Genomic DNA, 14,525 nt, shown 5'->3' with positions numbered 1-14,525 from the left:
AGCGGAACGAGCTTTCCGTGGCCAGGAAAATCGCCGAATTTCGACATCGGCGTGCCAAGTTACGGTCCGGCGAGCCGGAACTGCTGCGTTTGTCGCACGCCGCGGCTCGTGTCGGGTGCCGGCGCTGCGGCGTGCAAGGCGAGGGTGAAAGGGAAGCAGAAGACCTCGATGGATCAGATACGGTGTGTTGCGGGAAGTGAAAAGAAGGTCGGAGGTTGGTGCCGACGACAAAAAAGCGCCGAAGGCAAAAAGAGAGTGCAACACGAGGACTTCCCAGGAGGTCACCCATCCCAGTACTACTCTCGCCCAAGCACGCTTAACTTCAGAGTTCTGATGGGATCCGGTGCTTTAGTGCTAGTGTGATCGCACCCGTTACATGTTGCGCGAAAAAATGCTCTTATGCCTCACGCGGGAGCCGTGGGGGCCGCAACGCACGAACCGACTAGCCGTCATAAAAACGGCCCCGAAAAACGCCCGAAATGAGCTTAAACGGCATCCGAAACGGTCCCGAACCGACTTCGTCTGTTCGTCACGTCGTAGCTAGCGGAACGTGCTTTCCGTGGGCAGGAAAATCGCCGAATTTCGACATCGGCGTGCCAAGTTACGGTCCGGCGAGCCGGAACTGCTGCGTTTGTCGCACGCCGCGGCTCGTGTCGGGTGCCGGCGCTGCGGCGCGCAAGGCGAGGGTGAAAGGGAAGCAGAAGACCTCGATGGATCAGATACGGTGTGTTGCGGGAAGTGAAAAGAAGGTCGGAGGTTGGTGCCGACGACAAAAAAGCGCCGAAGGCAAAAAGAGAGTGCAACACAAGGACTTCCCAGGAGGTCACCCATCCCAGTACTACTCTCGCTCAAGCACGCTTAACTTCAGAGTTCTGATGGGATCCGGTGCTTTAGTGCTGGTATGATCGCACCCGTTACATGTTGCGCGAAAAAATGCTCTTATGCCTCACGCGGGAGCCGTGGGGGCCGCAACGCACAAACCGACTAGTCATCATAGAAACGCCCGAAATGATCTTAAACGGCATCTAAAACGGTCCCGAACCGACTTCGTCTGTTCGTCACGTCGTAGCCAGCGGAACGAGCTTTCCGTGGCCAGGAAAATCGCCGAATTTCGACATCGGCGTGCCAAGTTACGGTCTGGCGAGCCGGAACTGCTGCGTTTGTCGCACGCCGCGGCTCGTGTCGGGTGCCGGCGCTGCGGCGCGCAAGGCGAGGGTGAAAGGGAAGCAGAAGACCTCGATGGATCAGATACGGTGTGTTGCGGGAAGTGAAAAGAAGGTCGGAGGTTGGTGCCGACGACAAAAAAGCGCCGAAGGCAAAAAGAGAGTGCAACACGAGGACTTCCCAGGAGGTCACCCATCCCAGTACTACTCTCGCCCAAGCACGCTTAACTTCAGAGTTCTGATGGGATCCGGTGCTTTAGTGCTAGTGTGATCGCACCCGTTACATGTTGCGCCAAAAAATGCTCTTATGCCTCACGCGGGAGCCGTGGGGGCCGCAACGCACGAACCGACTAGCCGTCATAAAAACGGCCCCGAAAAATGCCCGAAATGAGCTTAAACGGCATCCGAAACGGTCCTGAACCGACTTCGTCTGTTCGCCAGGTCGTAGCCAGCGGAACGAGCTTTCCGTGGCCACGAAAATCGCCGAATTCCGACATCGGTGTGCCAAGTTACAGTCCGGAGAGCCGGAACTGCTGCTTTTGTCGCACGCCGCGGCTCGTGTCGGGTGCGGGCGCTGCGGCGCGCAAGGCGAGGGTGAAAGGGAAGCAGAAGACCTCGATGGATCAGATACGGTGTGTTGCGGTAAGTGAAAAGAAGGTCGGAGGTTGGTGCCGACGACAAAAAGCGCCGAAGGCAAAAAGAGAGTGCAACACGAGGACTTCCCAGGAGGTCACCCATCCCAGTACTACTCTCGCCCAAGCACGCTTAACTTCAGAGTTCTGATGGGATCCGGTGCTTTAGTGCTAGTGTGATCGCACCCGTTACATGTTGCGCGAAAAAATGCTCTTATGCCTCACGCGGGAGCCGTGGGGGCCGCAACGCACGAACCGACTAGCCGTCATAAAAACGGCCCCGAAAAACGCCCGAAATGAGCTTAAACGGCATCCGAAACGGTCCCGAACCGACTTCGTCTGTTCGTCACGTCGTAGCCAGCGGAACGTGCTTTCCGTGGGCAGGAAAATCGCCGAATTTCGACATCGGCGTGCCAAGTTACGGTCCGGCGAGCCGGAACTGCTGCGTTTGTCGCACGCCGCGGCTCGTGTCGGGTGCCGGCGCTGCGGCGCGCAAGGCGAGGGTGAAAGGGAAGCAGAAGACCTCGATGGATCAGATACGGTGTGTTGCGGGAAGTGAAAAGAAGGTCGGAGGTTGGTGCCGACGACAAAAAAGCGCCGAAGGCAAAAAGAGAGTGCAACACGAGGACTTCCCAGGAGGTCACCCATCCCAGTACTACTCTCGCCCAAGCACGCTTAACTTCAGAGTTCTGATGGGATCCGGTGCTTTAGTGCTAGTGTGATCGCACCCGTTACATGTTGCGCGAAAAAATGCTCTTATGCCTCATGCGGGAGCCGTGGGGGCCGCAACGTACGAACCGACTAGCCGTCATAAAAACGGCCCCGAAAAACGCCCGAAATGAGCTTAAACGGCATCCGAAACGGTCCCGAACCGACTTCGTCTGTTCGCCACGTCGTAGCCAGCGGAACGAGCTTTTCGTGGCCACGAAAATCGCCGAATTCCGACATCGGTGTGCCAAGTTACAGTCCAGAGAGCCGGAACTGCTGCTTTTGTCGCACGCCGCGGCTCGTGTCGGGTGCGGGCGCTGCGGCGCGCAAGGCGAGGGTGAAAGGGAAGCAGAAGACCTTGATGGATCAGATACGGTGTGTTGCGGGAAGTGAAAAGAAGGTCGGAGGTTGGTGCCGACGACAAAAAAGCGCCGAAGGTAAATAGAGAGTGCAACACGAGGACTTCCCAGGAGGTCACCCATTCCAGTACTACTCTCGCCCAAGCCCGCTTAACTTCGGAGTTCTGATGGGATCCGGTGCTTTAGTGCTGGTATGATCGCACCCGTTACATGTTGCGCGAAAAAATGCTCTTATGCCTCACGCGGGAGCCGTGGGGGCCGCAACGCACGAACCGACTAGCCGTCATAGAAACGGCCCCGAAAAACGCCCGAAACGAGCTTAAACGGCATCCGAAACGGTCCCGAACCGACTTCGTCTGTTCGCCACGTCGTAGCCAGCGGAACGAGCTTTCCGTGGCCACAAAAATCGCCGAATTCCGACATCGGCGTGCCAAGTTACGGTCCGGCGAGCCGGAACTGCTGCTTTTGTCGCACGCCGCGGCTCGTGTCGGGTGTCGGCGCTGCGGCGCGCAAGGCGAGGGTGAAAGGGAAGCAGAAGACCTCGATGGATCAGATACGGTGTGTTGCGGTAAGTGAAAAGAACGTCGGAGGTTGGTGCCGACCACAAAAAAGCGTCGAAGGCAAAAAGAGAGTGCAACACGAGGACTTCCCAGGAGGTCACCCATCCCAGTACTACTCTCGCCCAAGCACGCTTAACTTCGAAGTTCTGATGGGATCCGGTTCTTTAGAACTGGTATGATCGCACCCGTTACATGTTGCGCGAAAAAATGCTCTTATGCCTCACGCGGGAGCCGTGGGGGCCGCAACGCACGAACCGACTAGCCGTCATAGAAACGACCCCGAAAAACGACCGAAACGAGCTTAAACGGCATCCGAAACGGTCCCGAACCGACTTTGTCTGTTCGCCACGTCGTAGCCAGCGGAACGAGCTTTCCGTGGCCACGAAAATCGCCGAATTCCGACATCGGCGTGCCAAGTTACGGTCCGGAGAGCCGGAACTGCTGCTTTTGTCGCACGCCGTGGCTCGTGTCGGGTGCCGGCGCTGCGGCGCGCAAGGCGAGGGTGAAAGGGAAGCAGAAGACCTCGATGGATCAGATACGGTGTGTTGCGGGAAGTGAAAAGAAGGTCGGAGGTTGGTGCCGACGACAAAAAAGCGCCGAAGGCAAAAAGAGAGTGCAACACGAGGACTTCCCAGGAGGTCACCCATCCCAGTACTACTCTCGCCCAAGCACGCTTAACTTCGGAGTTCTGATGGAATCCGGTGCTTTAGTGCTGGTATGATCGCACCCGTTACATGTTGCGCGAAAAAATGCTCTTATGCCTCACGCGGGAGCCGTGGGGGCCGCAACGCACAAACCGACTAGCCGTCATAGAAACGCCCCGAAAAACGCCCGAAACGAGCTTAAACGGCATCTGAAACGGTCCCGAACCGACTTCGTCTGTTCGTGACGTCGTAGCCAGCGGAACGTGCTTTCCGTGGCCAGGAAAATCGCCGAATTTCGACATCGGCGTGCCAAGTTACGGTCCGGCGAGCCGGAACTGCTGCGTTTGTCGCACGCCGCGGCTCGTGTCGGGTGCCGGCGCTGCGGCGCGCAAGGCGAGGGTGAAAGGGAAGCAGAAGACCTCGATGGATCAGATACGGTGTGTTGCGGGAAGTGAAAAGAAGGTCGGAGGTTGGTGCCGACGACAAAAAAGCGCCGAAGGCAAAAAAAGAGTGCAACACGAGGACTTCCCAGGAGGTCACCCATCCCAGTACTACTCTCGCCCAAGCACGCTTAACTTCAGAGTTCTGATGGGATCCGGTGCTTTAGTGCTAGTGTGATCGCACCCGTTACATGTTGCGCGAAAAAATGCTCTTATGCCTCACGCGGGAGCCGTGGGGGCCGCAACGCACGAACCGACTAGCCGTCATAAAAACGGCCCCGAAAAACGCCCGAAATGAGCTTAAACGGCATCCGAAACGGTCCCGAACCGACTTCGTCTGTTCGTCACGTCGTAGCCAGCAGAACGTGCTTTCCGTGGGCAGGAAAATCGCCGAATTTCGACATCGGCGTGCCAAGTTACGGTCCGGCGAGCCGGAACTGCTGCGTTTGTCGCACGCCGCGGCTCGTGTCGGGTGCCGGCGCTGCGGCGCGCAAGGCGAGGGTGAAAGGGAAGCAGAAGACCTCGATGGATCAGATACGGTGTGTTGCGGGAAGTGAAAAGAAGGTCGGAGGTTGGTGCCGACGACAAAAAAGCGCCGAAGGCAAAAAGAGAGTGCAACACAAGGACTTCCCAGGAGGTCACCCATCCCAGTACTACTCTCGCTCAAGCACGCTTAACTTTAGAGTTCTGATGGGATCCGGTGCTTTAGTGCTGGTATGATCGCACCCGTTACATGTTGCGCGAAAAAATGCTCTTATGCCTCACGCGGGAGCCGTGGGGGCCGCAACGCACAAACCGACTAGTCATCATAGAAACGCCCGAAATGATCTTAAACGGCATCTAAAACGGTCCCGAACCGACTTCGTCTGTTCGTCACGTCGTAGCCAGCGGAACGAGCTTTCCGTGGCCAGGAAAATCGCCGAATTTCGACATCGGCGTGCCAAGTTACGGTCTGGCGAGCCGGAACTGCTGCGTTTGTCGCACGCCGCGGCTCGTGTCGGGTGCCGGCGCTGCGGCGCGCAAGGCGAGGGTGAAAGGGAAGCAGAAGACCTCGATGGATCAGATACGGTGTGTTGCGGGAAGTGAAAAGAAGGTCGGAGGTTGGTGCCGACGACAAAAAAGCGCCGAAGGCAAAAAGAGAGTGCAACACGAGGACTTCCCAGGAGGTCACCCATCCCAGTACTACTCTCGCCCAAGCACGCTTAACTTCAGAGTTCTAATGGGATCCGGTGCTTTAGTGCTAGTGTGATCGCACCCGTTACATGTTGCGCGAAAAAATGCTCTTATGCCTCACGCGGGAGCCGTGGGGGCCGCAACGCACGAACCGACTAGCCGTCATAAAAACGGCCCCGAAAAACGCCCGAAATGAGCTTAAACGGCATCCGAAACGGTCCCGAACCGACTTCGTCTGTTCGCCACGTCGTAGCCAGCGGAACGAGCTTTCCGTGGCCACGAAAATCGCCGAATTCCGACATCGGTGTGCCAAGTTACAGTCCGGAGAGCCGGAACTGCTGCTTTTGTCGCACGCCGCGGCTCGTGTCGGGTGCGGGCGCTGCGGCGCGCAAGGCGAGAGTGAAAGGGAAGCAGAAGACCTTGATGGATCAGATACGGTGTGTTGCGGTAAGTGAAAAGAAGGTCGGAGGTTGGTGCCGACGACAAAAAAGCGCCGAAGGTAAATAGAGAGTGCAACACGAGGACTTCCCAGGAGGTCACCCATTCCAGTAATACTCTCGCCCAAGCACGCTTAACTTTGGAGTTCTGATGGGATCCGGTGCTTTAGTGCTGGTATGATCGCACACGTTACATGTTGCGCGAAAAAATGCTCTTATGCCTCACGCGGGAGCCGTGGGGGCCGCAACGCACGAACCGACTAGCCGTCATAGAAACGGCCCCGAAAAATGACTGAAACTAGCTTACACGGCATCCGAAACGGTCCCGAACCGACTTCGTCTGTTCGCCACGTCGTAGCCAGCGGAACGAGCTTTCCGTGGTCACAAAAATCGCTGAATTCCGACATCGGCGTGCCAAGTTACGGTCCGGCGAGCCGGAACTGCTGCTTTTGTCGCACGCCGCGGCTCGTGTCGGGTGTCGGCGCTGCGGCGCGCAAGGCGAGGGTGAAAGGGAAGCAGAAGACCTCGATGGATCAGATACGGTGTGTTGCGGTAAGTGAAAAGAACGTCGGAGGTTGGTGCCGACCACAAAAAAGCGTCGAAGGCAAAAAGAGAGTGCAACACGAGGACTTCCCAGGAGGTCACCCATCCCAGTACTACTCTCGCCCAAGCATGCTTAACTTCGAAGTTCTGATGGGATCCGGTTCTTTAGAACTGGTATGATCGCACCCGTTACATGTTGCGCGAAAAAATGCTCTTATGCCTCACGCGGGAGCCGTGGGGGCCGCAACGCACGAACCGACTAGCCGTCATAGAAACGACCCCGAAAAACGACCGAAACGCGCTTAAACGGCATCCGAAACGGTCCCGAACCGACTTTGTCTGTTCGCCACGTCGTAGCCAGCGGAACGAGCTTTCCGTGGCCACGAAAATCGCCGAATTCCGACATCGGCGTGCCAAGTTACGGTCCGGAGAGCCGGAACTGCTGCTTTTGTCGCACGCCGCGGCTCGTGTCGGGTGCCGGCGCTGCGGCGCGCAAGGCGAGGGTGAAAGGGAAGCAGAAGACCTCGATGGATCAGATACGGTGTGTTGCGGGAAGTGAAAAGAAGGTCGGAGGTTGGTGCCGACGACAAAAAAGCGTCGAAGGCAAAAAGAGAGTGCAACACGAGGACTTCCCAGGAGGTCACCCATCCCAGTACTACTCTCGCCCAAGCACGCTTAACTTCGGAGTTCTGATGGAATCCGGTGCTTTAGTGCTGGTATGATCGCACCCGTTACATGTTGCGCGAAAAAATGCTCTTATGCCTCACGCGGGAGCCGTGGGGGCCGCAACGCACAAACCGACTAGCCGTCATAGAAACGCCCCGAAAAACGCCCGAAACGAGCTTAAACGGCATCTGAAACGGTCCCGAACCGACTTCGTCTGTTCGTCACGTCGTAGCCAGCGGAATGTGCTTTCCGTGGCCAGGAAAATCGCCGAATTTCGACATCGGCGTGCCAAGTTACGGTCCGGCGAGCCGGAACTGCTGCGTTTGTCGCACGCCGCGGCTCGTGTCGGGTGCCGGCGCTGCGGCGCGCAAGGCGAGGGTGAAAGGGAAGCAGAAGACCTCGATGGATCAGATACGGTGTGTTGCGGGAAGTGAAAAGAAGGTCGGAGGTTGGTGCCGACGACAAAAAAGCGCCGAAGGCAAAAAGAGAGTGCAACACAAGGACTTCCCAGGAGGTCACCCATCCCAGTACTACTCTTGCTCAAGCACGCTTAACTTCAGAGTTCTGATGGGATCCGGTGCTTTAGTGCTGGTATGATCGCACCCGTTACATGTTGCGCGAAAAAATGCTCTTATGCCTCACGCGGGAGCCGTGGGGGCCGCAACGCACAAACCGACTAGCCGTCATAGAAACGCCCGAAATGAGCTTAAACGGCATCTGAAACGGTCCCGAACCGACTTCGTCTGTTCGTCACGTCGTAGCCAGCGGAACGAGCTTTCCGTGGCCAGGAAAATCGCCGAATTTCGACATCGGCGTGCCAAGTTACGGTCCGGCGAGCCGGAACTGCTGCGTTTGTCGCACGCCGCGGCTCGTGTCGGGTGCCGGCGCTGCGGCGTGCAAGGCGAGGGTGAAAGGGAAGCAGAAGACCTCGATGGATCAGATACGGTGTGTTGCGGGAAGTGAAAAGAAGGTCGGAGGTTGGTGCCGACGACAAAAAAGCGCCGAAGGCAAAAAAAGAGTGCAACACGAGGACTTCCCAGGAGGTCACCCATCCCAGTACTACTCTCGCTCAAGCACGCTTAACTTCAGAGTTCTGATGGGATCCGGTGCTTTAGTGCTAGTGTGATCGCACCCGTTACATGTTGCGCGAAAAAATGCTCTTATGCCTCACGCGGGAGCCGTGGGGGCCGCAACGCACGAACCGACTAGCCGTCATAAAAACGGCCCCGAAAAATGCCCGAAATGAGCTTAAACGGCATCCGAAACGGTCCCGAACCGACTTCGTCTGTTCGTCACGTCGTAGCCAGCAGAACGTGCTTTCCGTGGGCAGGAAAATCGCCGAATTTCGACATCTGCGTGCCAAGTTACGGTCCGGCGAGCCGGAACTGCTGCGTTTGTCGCACGCCGCGGCTCGTGTCGGGTGCCGGCGCTGCGGCGCGCAAGGCGAGGGTGAAAGGGAAGCAGAAGACCTCGATGGATCAGATACGGTGTGTTGCGGGAAGTGAAAAGAAGGTCGGAGGTTGGTGCCGACGACAAAAAAGCGCCGAAGGCAAAAAGAGAGTGCAACACAAGGACTTCCCAGGAGGTCACCCATCCCAGTACTACTCTCGCTCAAGCACGCTTAACTTCAGAGTTCTGATGGGATCCGGTGCTTTAGTGCTGGTATGATCGCACCCGTTACATGTTGCGCGAAAAAATGCTCTTATGCCTCACGCGGGAGCCGTGGGGGCCGCAACGCACAAACCGACTAGTCATCATAGAAACGCCCGAAATGATCTTAAACGGCATCTAAAACGGTCCCGAACCGACTTCGTCTGTTCGTCACGTCGTAGCCAGCGGAACGAGCTTTCCGTGGCCAGGAAAATCGCCGAATTTCGACATCGGCGTGCCAAGTTACGGTCTGGCGAGCCGGAACTGCTGCGTTTGTCGCACGCCGCGGCTCGTGTCGGGTGCCGGCGCTGCGGCGCGCAAGGCGAGGGTGAAAGGGAAGCAGAAGACCTCGATGGATCAGATACGGTGTGTTGCGGGAAGTGAAAAGAAGGTCGGAGGTTGGTGCCGACGACAAAAAAGCGCCGAAGGCAAAAAGAGAGTGCAACACGAGGACTTCCCAGGAGGTCACCCATCCCAGTACTACTCTCGCCCAAGCACGCTTAACTTCAGAGTTCTAATGGGATCCGGTGCTTTAGTGCTAGTGTGATCGCACCCGTTACATGTTGCGCGAAAAAATGCTCTTATGCCTCACGCGGGAGCCGTGGGGGCCGCAACGCACGAACCGACTAGCCGTCATAAAAACGGCCCCGAAAAACGCCCGAAATGAGCTTAAACGGCATCCGAAACGGTCCCGAACCGACTTCGTCTGTTCGCCACGTCGTAGCCAGCGGAACGAGCTTTCCGTGGCCACGAAAATCGCCGAATTCCGACATCGGTGTGCCAAGTTACAGTCCGGAGAGCCGGAACTGCTGCTTTTGTCGCACGCCGCGGCTCGTGTCGGGTGCGGGCGCTGCGGCGCGCAAGGCGAGGGTGAAAGGGAAGCAGAAGACCTTGATGGATCAGATACGGTGTGTTGCGGTAAGTGAAAAGAAGGTCGGAGGTTGGTGCCGACGACAAAAAAGCGCCGAAGGTAAATAGAGAGTGCAACACGAGGACTTCCCAGGAGGTCACCCATTCCAGTACTACTCTCGCCCAAGCACGCTTAACTTCGGAGTTCTGATGGGATCCGGTGCTTTAGTGCTGCTATGATCGCACACGTTACATGTTGCGCGAAAAAATGCTCTTATGCCTCACGCGGGAGCCGTGGGGGCCGCAACGCACGAACCGACTAGCCGTCATAGAAACGGCCCCGAAAAACGACTGAAACTAGCTTACACGGCATCCGAAACGGTCCCGAACCGACTTCGTCTGTTCGCCACGTCGTAGCCAGCGGAACGAGCTTTCCGTGGCCACAAAAATCGCCGAATTCCGACATCGGCGTGCCAAGTTACGGTCCGGCGAGCCGGAACTGCTGCTTTTGTCGCACGCCGCGGCTCGTGTCGGGTGTCGGCGCTGCGGCGCGCAAGGCGAGGGTGAAAGGGAAGCAGAAGACCTCGATGGATCAGATACGGTGTGTTGCGGTAAGTGAAAAGAACGTCGGAGGTTGGTGCCGACGACAAAAAAGCGTCGAAGGCAAAAAGAGAGTGCAACACGAGGACTTCCCAGGAGGTCACCCATTCCAGTACTACTCTCGCCCAAGCACGCTTAACTTCGGAGTTCTGATGGGATCCGGTGCTTTAGTGCTGGTATGATCGCACACGTTACATGTTGCGCGAAAAAATGCTCTTATGCCTCACGCGGGAGCCGTGGGGGCCGCAACGCACGAACCGACTAGCCGTCATAGAAACGGCCCCGAAAAATGACTGAAACTAGCTTACACGGCATCCGAAACGGTCCCGAACCGACTTCGTCTGTTCGCCACGTCGTAGCCAGCGGAACGAGCTTTCCGTGGCCACAAAAATCGCCGAATTCCGACATCGGCGTGCCAAGTTACGGTCCGGCGAGCCGGAACTGCTGCTTTTGTCGCACGCCGCGGCTCGTGTCGGGTGTCGGCGCTGCGGCGCGCAAGGCGAGGGTGAAAGGGAAGCAGAAGACCTCGATGGATCAGATACGGTGTGTTGCGGTAAGTGAAAAGAACGTCGGAGGTTGGTGCCGACCACAAAAAAGCGTCGAAGGCAAAAAGAGAGTGCAACACGAGGACTTCCCAGGAGGTCACCCATCCCAGTACTACTCTCGCCCTAGCATGCTTAACTTCGAAGTTCTGATGGGATCCGGTTCTTTAGAACTGGTATGATCGCACCCGTTACATGTTGCGCGAAAAAATGCTCTTATGCCTCACGCGGGAGCCGTGGGGGCCGCAACGCACGAACCGACTAGCCGTCATAGAAACGACCCCGAAAAACGACCGAAACGCGCTTAAACGGCATCCGAAACGGTCCCGAACCGACTTTGTCTGTTCGCCACGTCGTAGCCAGCGGAACGAGCTTTCCGTGGCCACGAAAATCGCCGAATTCCGACATCGGCGTGCCAAGTTACGGTCCGGAGAGCCGGAACTGCTGCTTTTGTCGCACGCCGCGGCTCGTGTCGGGTGCCGGCGCTGCGGCGCGCAAGGCGAGGGTGAAAGGGAAGCAGAAGACCTCGATGGATCAGATACGGTGTGTTGCGGGAAGTGAAAAGAAGGTCGGAGGTTGGTGCCGACGACAAAAAAGCGCCGAAGGCAAAAAGAGAGTGCAACACGAGGACTTCCCAGGAGGTCACCCATCCCAGTACTACTCTCGCCCAAGCACGCTTAACTTCGGAGTTCTGATGGAATCCGGTGCTTTAGTGCTGGTATGATCGCACCCGTTACATGTTGCGCGAAAAAATGCTCTTATGCCTCACGCGGGAGCCGTGGGGGCCGCAACGCACAAACCGACTAGCCGTCATAGAAACGCCCCGAAAAACGCCCGAAACGAGCTTAAACGGCATCTGAAACGGTCCCGAACCGACTTCGTCTGTTCGTCACGTTGTAGCCAGCGGAACGTGCTTTCCGTGGCCAGGAAAATCGCCGAATTTCGACATCGGCGTGCCAAGTTACGGTCCGGCGAGCCGGAACTGCTGCGTTTGTCGCACGCCGCGGCTCGTGTCGGGTGCCGGCGCTGCGGCGCGCAAGGCGAGGGTGAAAGGGAAGCAGAAGACCTCGATGGATCAGATACGGTGTGTTGCGGGAAGTGAAAAGAAGGTCGGAGGTTGGTGCCGACGACAAAAAAGCGCCGAAGGCAAAAAGAGAGTGCAACACAAGGACTTCCCAGGAGGTCACCCATCCCAGTACTACTCTTGCTCAAGCACGCTTAACTTCAGAGTTCTGATGGGATCCGGTGCTTTAGTGCTGGTATGATGGCACCCGTTACATGTTGCGCGAAAAAATGCTCTTATGCCTCACGCGGGCGCCGTGGGGGCCGCAACGCACAAACCGACTAGCCGTCATAGAAACGCCCGAAATGAGCTTAAACGGCATCTGAAACGGTCCCGAACCGACTTCGTCTGTTCGTCACGTCGTAGCCAGCGGAACGAGCTTTCCGTGGCCAGGAAAATCGCCGAATTTCGACATCGGCGTGCCAAGTTACGGTCCGGCGAGCCGGAACTGCTGCGTTTGTCGCACGCCGCGGCTCGTGTCGGGTGCCGGCGCTGCGGCGTGCAAGGCGAGGGTGAAAGGGAAGCAGAAGACCTCGATGGATCAGATACGGTGTGTTGCGGGAAGTGAAAAGAAGGTCGGAGGTTGGTGCCGACGACAAAAAAGCGCCGAAGGCAAAAAGAGAGTGCAACACGAGGACTTCCCAGGAGGTCACCCATCCCAGTACTACTCTCGCCCAAGCACGCTTAACTTCAGAGTTCTGATGGGATCCGGTGCTTTAGTGCTAGTGTGATCGCACCCGTTACATGTTGCGCGAAAAAATGCTCTTATGCCTCACGCGGGAGCCGTGGGGGCCGCAACGCACGAACCGACTAGCCGTCATAAAAACGGCCCCGAAAAACGCCCGAAATGAGCTTAAACGGCATCCGAAACGGTCCCGAACCGACTTCGTCTGTTCGTCACGTCGTAGCTAGCGGAACGTGCTTTCCGTGGGCAGGAAAATCGCCGAATTTCGACATCGGCGTGCCAAGTTACGGTCCGGCGAGCCGGAACTGCTGCGTTTGTCGCACGCCGCGGCTCGTGTCGGGTGCCGGCGCTGCGGCGCGCAAGGCGAGGGTGAAAGGGAAGCAGAAGACCTCGATGGATCAGATACGGTGTGTTGCGGGAAGTGAAAAGAAGGTCGGAGGTTGGTGCCGACGACAAAAAAGCGCCGAAGGCAAAAAGAGAGTGCAACACAAGGACTTCCCAGGAGGTCACCCATCCCAGTACTACTCTCGCTCAAGCACGCTTAACTTCAGAGTTCTGATGGGATCCGGTGCTTTAGTGCTGGTATGATCGCACCCGTTACATGTTGCGCGAAAAAATGCTCTTATGCCTCACGCGGGAGCCGTGGGGGCCGCAACGCACAAACCGACTAGTCATCATAGAAACGCCCGAAATGATCTTAAACGGCATCTAAAACGGTCCCGAACCGACTTCGTCTGTTCGTCACGTCGTAGCCAGCGGAACGAGCTTTCCGTGGCCAGGAAAATCGCCGAATTTCGACATCGGCGTGCCAAGTTACGGTCTGGCGAGCCGGAACTGCTGCGTTTGTCGCACGCCGCGGCTCGTGTCGGGTGCCGGCGCTGCGGCGCGCAAGGCGAGGGTGAAAGGGAAGCAGAAGACCTCGATGGATCAGATACGGTGTGTTGCGGGAAGTGAAAAGAAGGTCGGAGGTTGGTGCCGACGACAAAAAAGCGCCGAAGGCAAAAAGAGAGTGCAACACGAGGACTTCCCAGGAGGTCACCCATCCCAGTACTACTCTCGCCCAAGCACGCTTAACTTCAGAGTTCTGATGGGATCCGGTGCTTTAGTGCTAGTGTGATCGCACCCGTTACATGTTGCGCCAAAAAATGCTCTTATGCCTCACGCGGGAGCCGTGGGGGCCGCAACGCACGAACCGACTAGCCGTCATAAAAACGGCCCCGAAAAATGCCCGAAATGAGCTTAAACGGCATCCGAAACGGTCCTGAACCGACTTCGTCTGTTCGCCAGGTCGTAGCCAGCGGAACGAGCTTTCCGTGGCCACGAAAATCGCCGAATTCCGACATCGGTGTGCCAAGTTACAGTCCGGAGAGCCGGAACTGCTGCTTTTGTCGCACGCCGCGGCTCGTGTCGGGTGCGGGCGCTGCGGCGCGCAAGGCGAGGGTGAAAGGGAAGCAGAAGACCTCGATGGATCAGATACGGTGTGTTGCGGTAAGTGAAAAGAAGGTCGGAGGTTGGTGCCGACGACAAAAAGCGCCGAAGGCAAAAAGAGAGTGCAACACGAGGACTTCCCAGGAGGTCACCCATCCCAGTACTACTCTCGCCCAAGCACGCTTAACTTCAGAGTTCTGATGGGATCCGGTGCTTTAGTGCTAGTGTGATCGCACCCGTTACATGTTGCGCGAAAAAATGCTCTTATGCCTCACGCGGGAGCCGTGGGGGCCGCAACGCACGAACCGACTAGCCGTCATAAAAACGGCCCCGAAAAACGCCCGAAATGAGCTTAAACGGCATCCGAAACGGTCCCGAACCGA

The 14,525-nt window shown here is 57.3% G+C and overlaps 25 non-coding genes and 2 pseudogenes across 25 annotated transcripts; all 27 read right to left on the bottom strand.

The window, feature by feature from the left end:
* Positions 1 to 252: 252 nt before the first annotated feature.
* On the bottom strand, positions 253 to 371 carry LOC149850661 (5S ribosomal RNA). The gene has a single exon (XR_016435133.1). It is a non-coding gene; the product is annotated as a 5S ribosomal RNA (ribosomal RNA).
* A 423-nt stretch (positions 372 to 794) lies between these two features.
* On the bottom strand, positions 795 to 913 carry LOC149850660 (5S ribosomal RNA). The gene has a single exon (XR_016437787.1). It is a non-coding gene; the product is annotated as a 5S ribosomal RNA (ribosomal RNA).
* A 410-nt stretch (positions 914 to 1,323) lies between these two features.
* On the bottom strand, positions 1,324 to 1,442 carry LOC149850659 (5S ribosomal RNA). Its single transcript, XR_016435132.1, has one exon. It is a non-coding gene; the product is annotated as a 5S ribosomal RNA (ribosomal RNA).
* Positions 1,443 to 1,864: 422 nt separating this feature from the next.
* On the bottom strand, positions 1,865 to 1,983 carry LOC149850658 (5S ribosomal RNA). The gene has a single exon (XR_016435130.1). It is a non-coding gene; the product is annotated as a 5S ribosomal RNA (ribosomal RNA).
* A 423-nt stretch (positions 1,984 to 2,406) lies between these two features.
* Positions 2,407 to 2,525, bottom strand: LOC149850657 (5S ribosomal RNA). The gene has a single exon (XR_016435129.1). It is a non-coding gene; the product is annotated as a 5S ribosomal RNA (ribosomal RNA).
* Positions 2,526 to 2,948: 423 nt separating this feature from the next.
* On the bottom strand, positions 2,949 to 3,067 carry LOC149850656 (5S ribosomal RNA). Its single transcript, XR_016427310.1, has one exon. It is a non-coding gene; the product is annotated as a 5S ribosomal RNA (ribosomal RNA).
* A 423-nt stretch (positions 3,068 to 3,490) lies between these two features.
* LOC149850655 (5S ribosomal RNA) lies at positions 3,491 to 3,609 on the bottom strand. The gene has a single exon (XR_016426080.1). It is a non-coding gene; the product is annotated as a 5S ribosomal RNA (ribosomal RNA).
* A 423-nt stretch (positions 3,610 to 4,032) lies between these two features.
* Positions 4,033 to 4,151, bottom strand: LOC149850654 (5S ribosomal RNA). Its single transcript, XR_016427108.1, has one exon. It is a non-coding gene; the product is annotated as a 5S ribosomal RNA (ribosomal RNA).
* A 422-nt stretch (positions 4,152 to 4,573) lies between these two features.
* LOC149850653 (5S ribosomal RNA) lies at positions 4,574 to 4,692 on the bottom strand. The gene has a single exon (XR_016435128.1). It is a non-coding gene; the product is annotated as a 5S ribosomal RNA (ribosomal RNA).
* Positions 4,693 to 5,115: 423 nt separating this feature from the next.
* Positions 5,116 to 5,234, bottom strand: LOC149850652 (5S ribosomal RNA). The gene has a single exon (XR_016426216.1). It is a non-coding gene; the product is annotated as a 5S ribosomal RNA (ribosomal RNA).
* Positions 5,235 to 5,644: 410 nt separating this feature from the next.
* Positions 5,645 to 5,763, bottom strand: LOC149850651 (5S ribosomal RNA). Its single transcript, XR_016425757.1, has one exon. It is a non-coding gene; the product is annotated as a 5S ribosomal RNA (ribosomal RNA).
* A 423-nt stretch (positions 5,764 to 6,186) lies between these two features.
* Positions 6,187 to 6,305, bottom strand: LOC149850650 (5S ribosomal RNA). The gene has a single exon (XR_016425926.1). It is a non-coding gene; the product is annotated as a 5S ribosomal RNA (ribosomal RNA).
* Positions 6,306 to 6,728: 423 nt separating this feature from the next.
* Positions 6,729 to 6,847, bottom strand: LOC149850649 (5S ribosomal RNA; annotated as a pseudogene).
* A 423-nt stretch (positions 6,848 to 7,270) lies between these two features.
* LOC149850648 (5S ribosomal RNA) lies at positions 7,271 to 7,389 on the bottom strand. Its single transcript, XR_016427107.1, has one exon. It is a non-coding gene; the product is annotated as a 5S ribosomal RNA (ribosomal RNA).
* Positions 7,390 to 7,811: 422 nt separating this feature from the next.
* LOC149850647 (5S ribosomal RNA) lies at positions 7,812 to 7,930 on the bottom strand. Its single transcript, XR_016434424.1, has one exon. It is a non-coding gene; the product is annotated as a 5S ribosomal RNA (ribosomal RNA).
* Positions 7,931 to 8,340: 410 nt separating this feature from the next.
* Positions 8,341 to 8,459, bottom strand: LOC149850646 (5S ribosomal RNA). Its single transcript, XR_016426193.1, has one exon. It is a non-coding gene; the product is annotated as a 5S ribosomal RNA (ribosomal RNA).
* A 423-nt stretch (positions 8,460 to 8,882) lies between these two features.
* Positions 8,883 to 9,001, bottom strand: LOC149850645 (5S ribosomal RNA). The gene has a single exon (XR_016437776.1). It is a non-coding gene; the product is annotated as a 5S ribosomal RNA (ribosomal RNA).
* Positions 9,002 to 9,411: 410 nt separating this feature from the next.
* On the bottom strand, positions 9,412 to 9,530 carry LOC149850644 (5S ribosomal RNA). The gene has a single exon (XR_016425756.1). It is a non-coding gene; the product is annotated as a 5S ribosomal RNA (ribosomal RNA).
* Positions 9,531 to 9,953: 423 nt separating this feature from the next.
* LOC149850643 (5S ribosomal RNA) lies at positions 9,954 to 10,072 on the bottom strand. Its single transcript, XR_016433818.1, has one exon. It is a non-coding gene; the product is annotated as a 5S ribosomal RNA (ribosomal RNA).
* Positions 10,073 to 10,495: 423 nt separating this feature from the next.
* Positions 10,496 to 10,614, bottom strand: LOC149850642 (5S ribosomal RNA). Its single transcript, XR_016426699.1, has one exon. It is a non-coding gene; the product is annotated as a 5S ribosomal RNA (ribosomal RNA).
* Positions 10,615 to 11,037: 423 nt separating this feature from the next.
* On the bottom strand, positions 11,038 to 11,156 carry LOC149850641 (5S ribosomal RNA; annotated as a pseudogene).
* Positions 11,157 to 11,579: 423 nt separating this feature from the next.
* On the bottom strand, positions 11,580 to 11,698 carry LOC149850640 (5S ribosomal RNA). Its single transcript, XR_016427105.1, has one exon. It is a non-coding gene; the product is annotated as a 5S ribosomal RNA (ribosomal RNA).
* A 422-nt stretch (positions 11,699 to 12,120) lies between these two features.
* Positions 12,121 to 12,239, bottom strand: LOC149850639 (5S ribosomal RNA). Its single transcript, XR_016426252.1, has one exon. It is a non-coding gene; the product is annotated as a 5S ribosomal RNA (ribosomal RNA).
* A 410-nt stretch (positions 12,240 to 12,649) lies between these two features.
* LOC149850638 (5S ribosomal RNA) lies at positions 12,650 to 12,768 on the bottom strand. Its single transcript, XR_016435126.1, has one exon. It is a non-coding gene; the product is annotated as a 5S ribosomal RNA (ribosomal RNA).
* Positions 12,769 to 13,191: 423 nt separating this feature from the next.
* On the bottom strand, positions 13,192 to 13,310 carry LOC149850637 (5S ribosomal RNA). The gene has a single exon (XR_016437765.1). It is a non-coding gene; the product is annotated as a 5S ribosomal RNA (ribosomal RNA).
* A 410-nt stretch (positions 13,311 to 13,720) lies between these two features.
* On the bottom strand, positions 13,721 to 13,839 carry LOC149850636 (5S ribosomal RNA). Its single transcript, XR_016435122.1, has one exon. It is a non-coding gene; the product is annotated as a 5S ribosomal RNA (ribosomal RNA).
* A 422-nt stretch (positions 13,840 to 14,261) lies between these two features.
* LOC149850635 (5S ribosomal RNA) lies at positions 14,262 to 14,380 on the bottom strand. Its single transcript, XR_016435119.1, has one exon. It is a non-coding gene; the product is annotated as a 5S ribosomal RNA (ribosomal RNA).
* Positions 14,381 to 14,525: the final 145 nt, after the last annotated feature.

The sequence above is a fragment of the Nuphar pumila genome, chromosome 1 (assembly GCF_984573655.1).
Source record: "Nuphar pumila chromosome 1, dmNupPumi1.hap1.1, whole genome shotgun sequence".
NCBI classification, from domain to species: Eukaryota; Viridiplantae; Streptophyta; class Magnoliopsida; order Nymphaeales; family Nymphaeaceae; genus Nuphar; species Nuphar pumila.
Note: the sequence above shows the minus strand (reverse complement) of the source record. Positions and strands in the feature narration are given on the sequence as shown.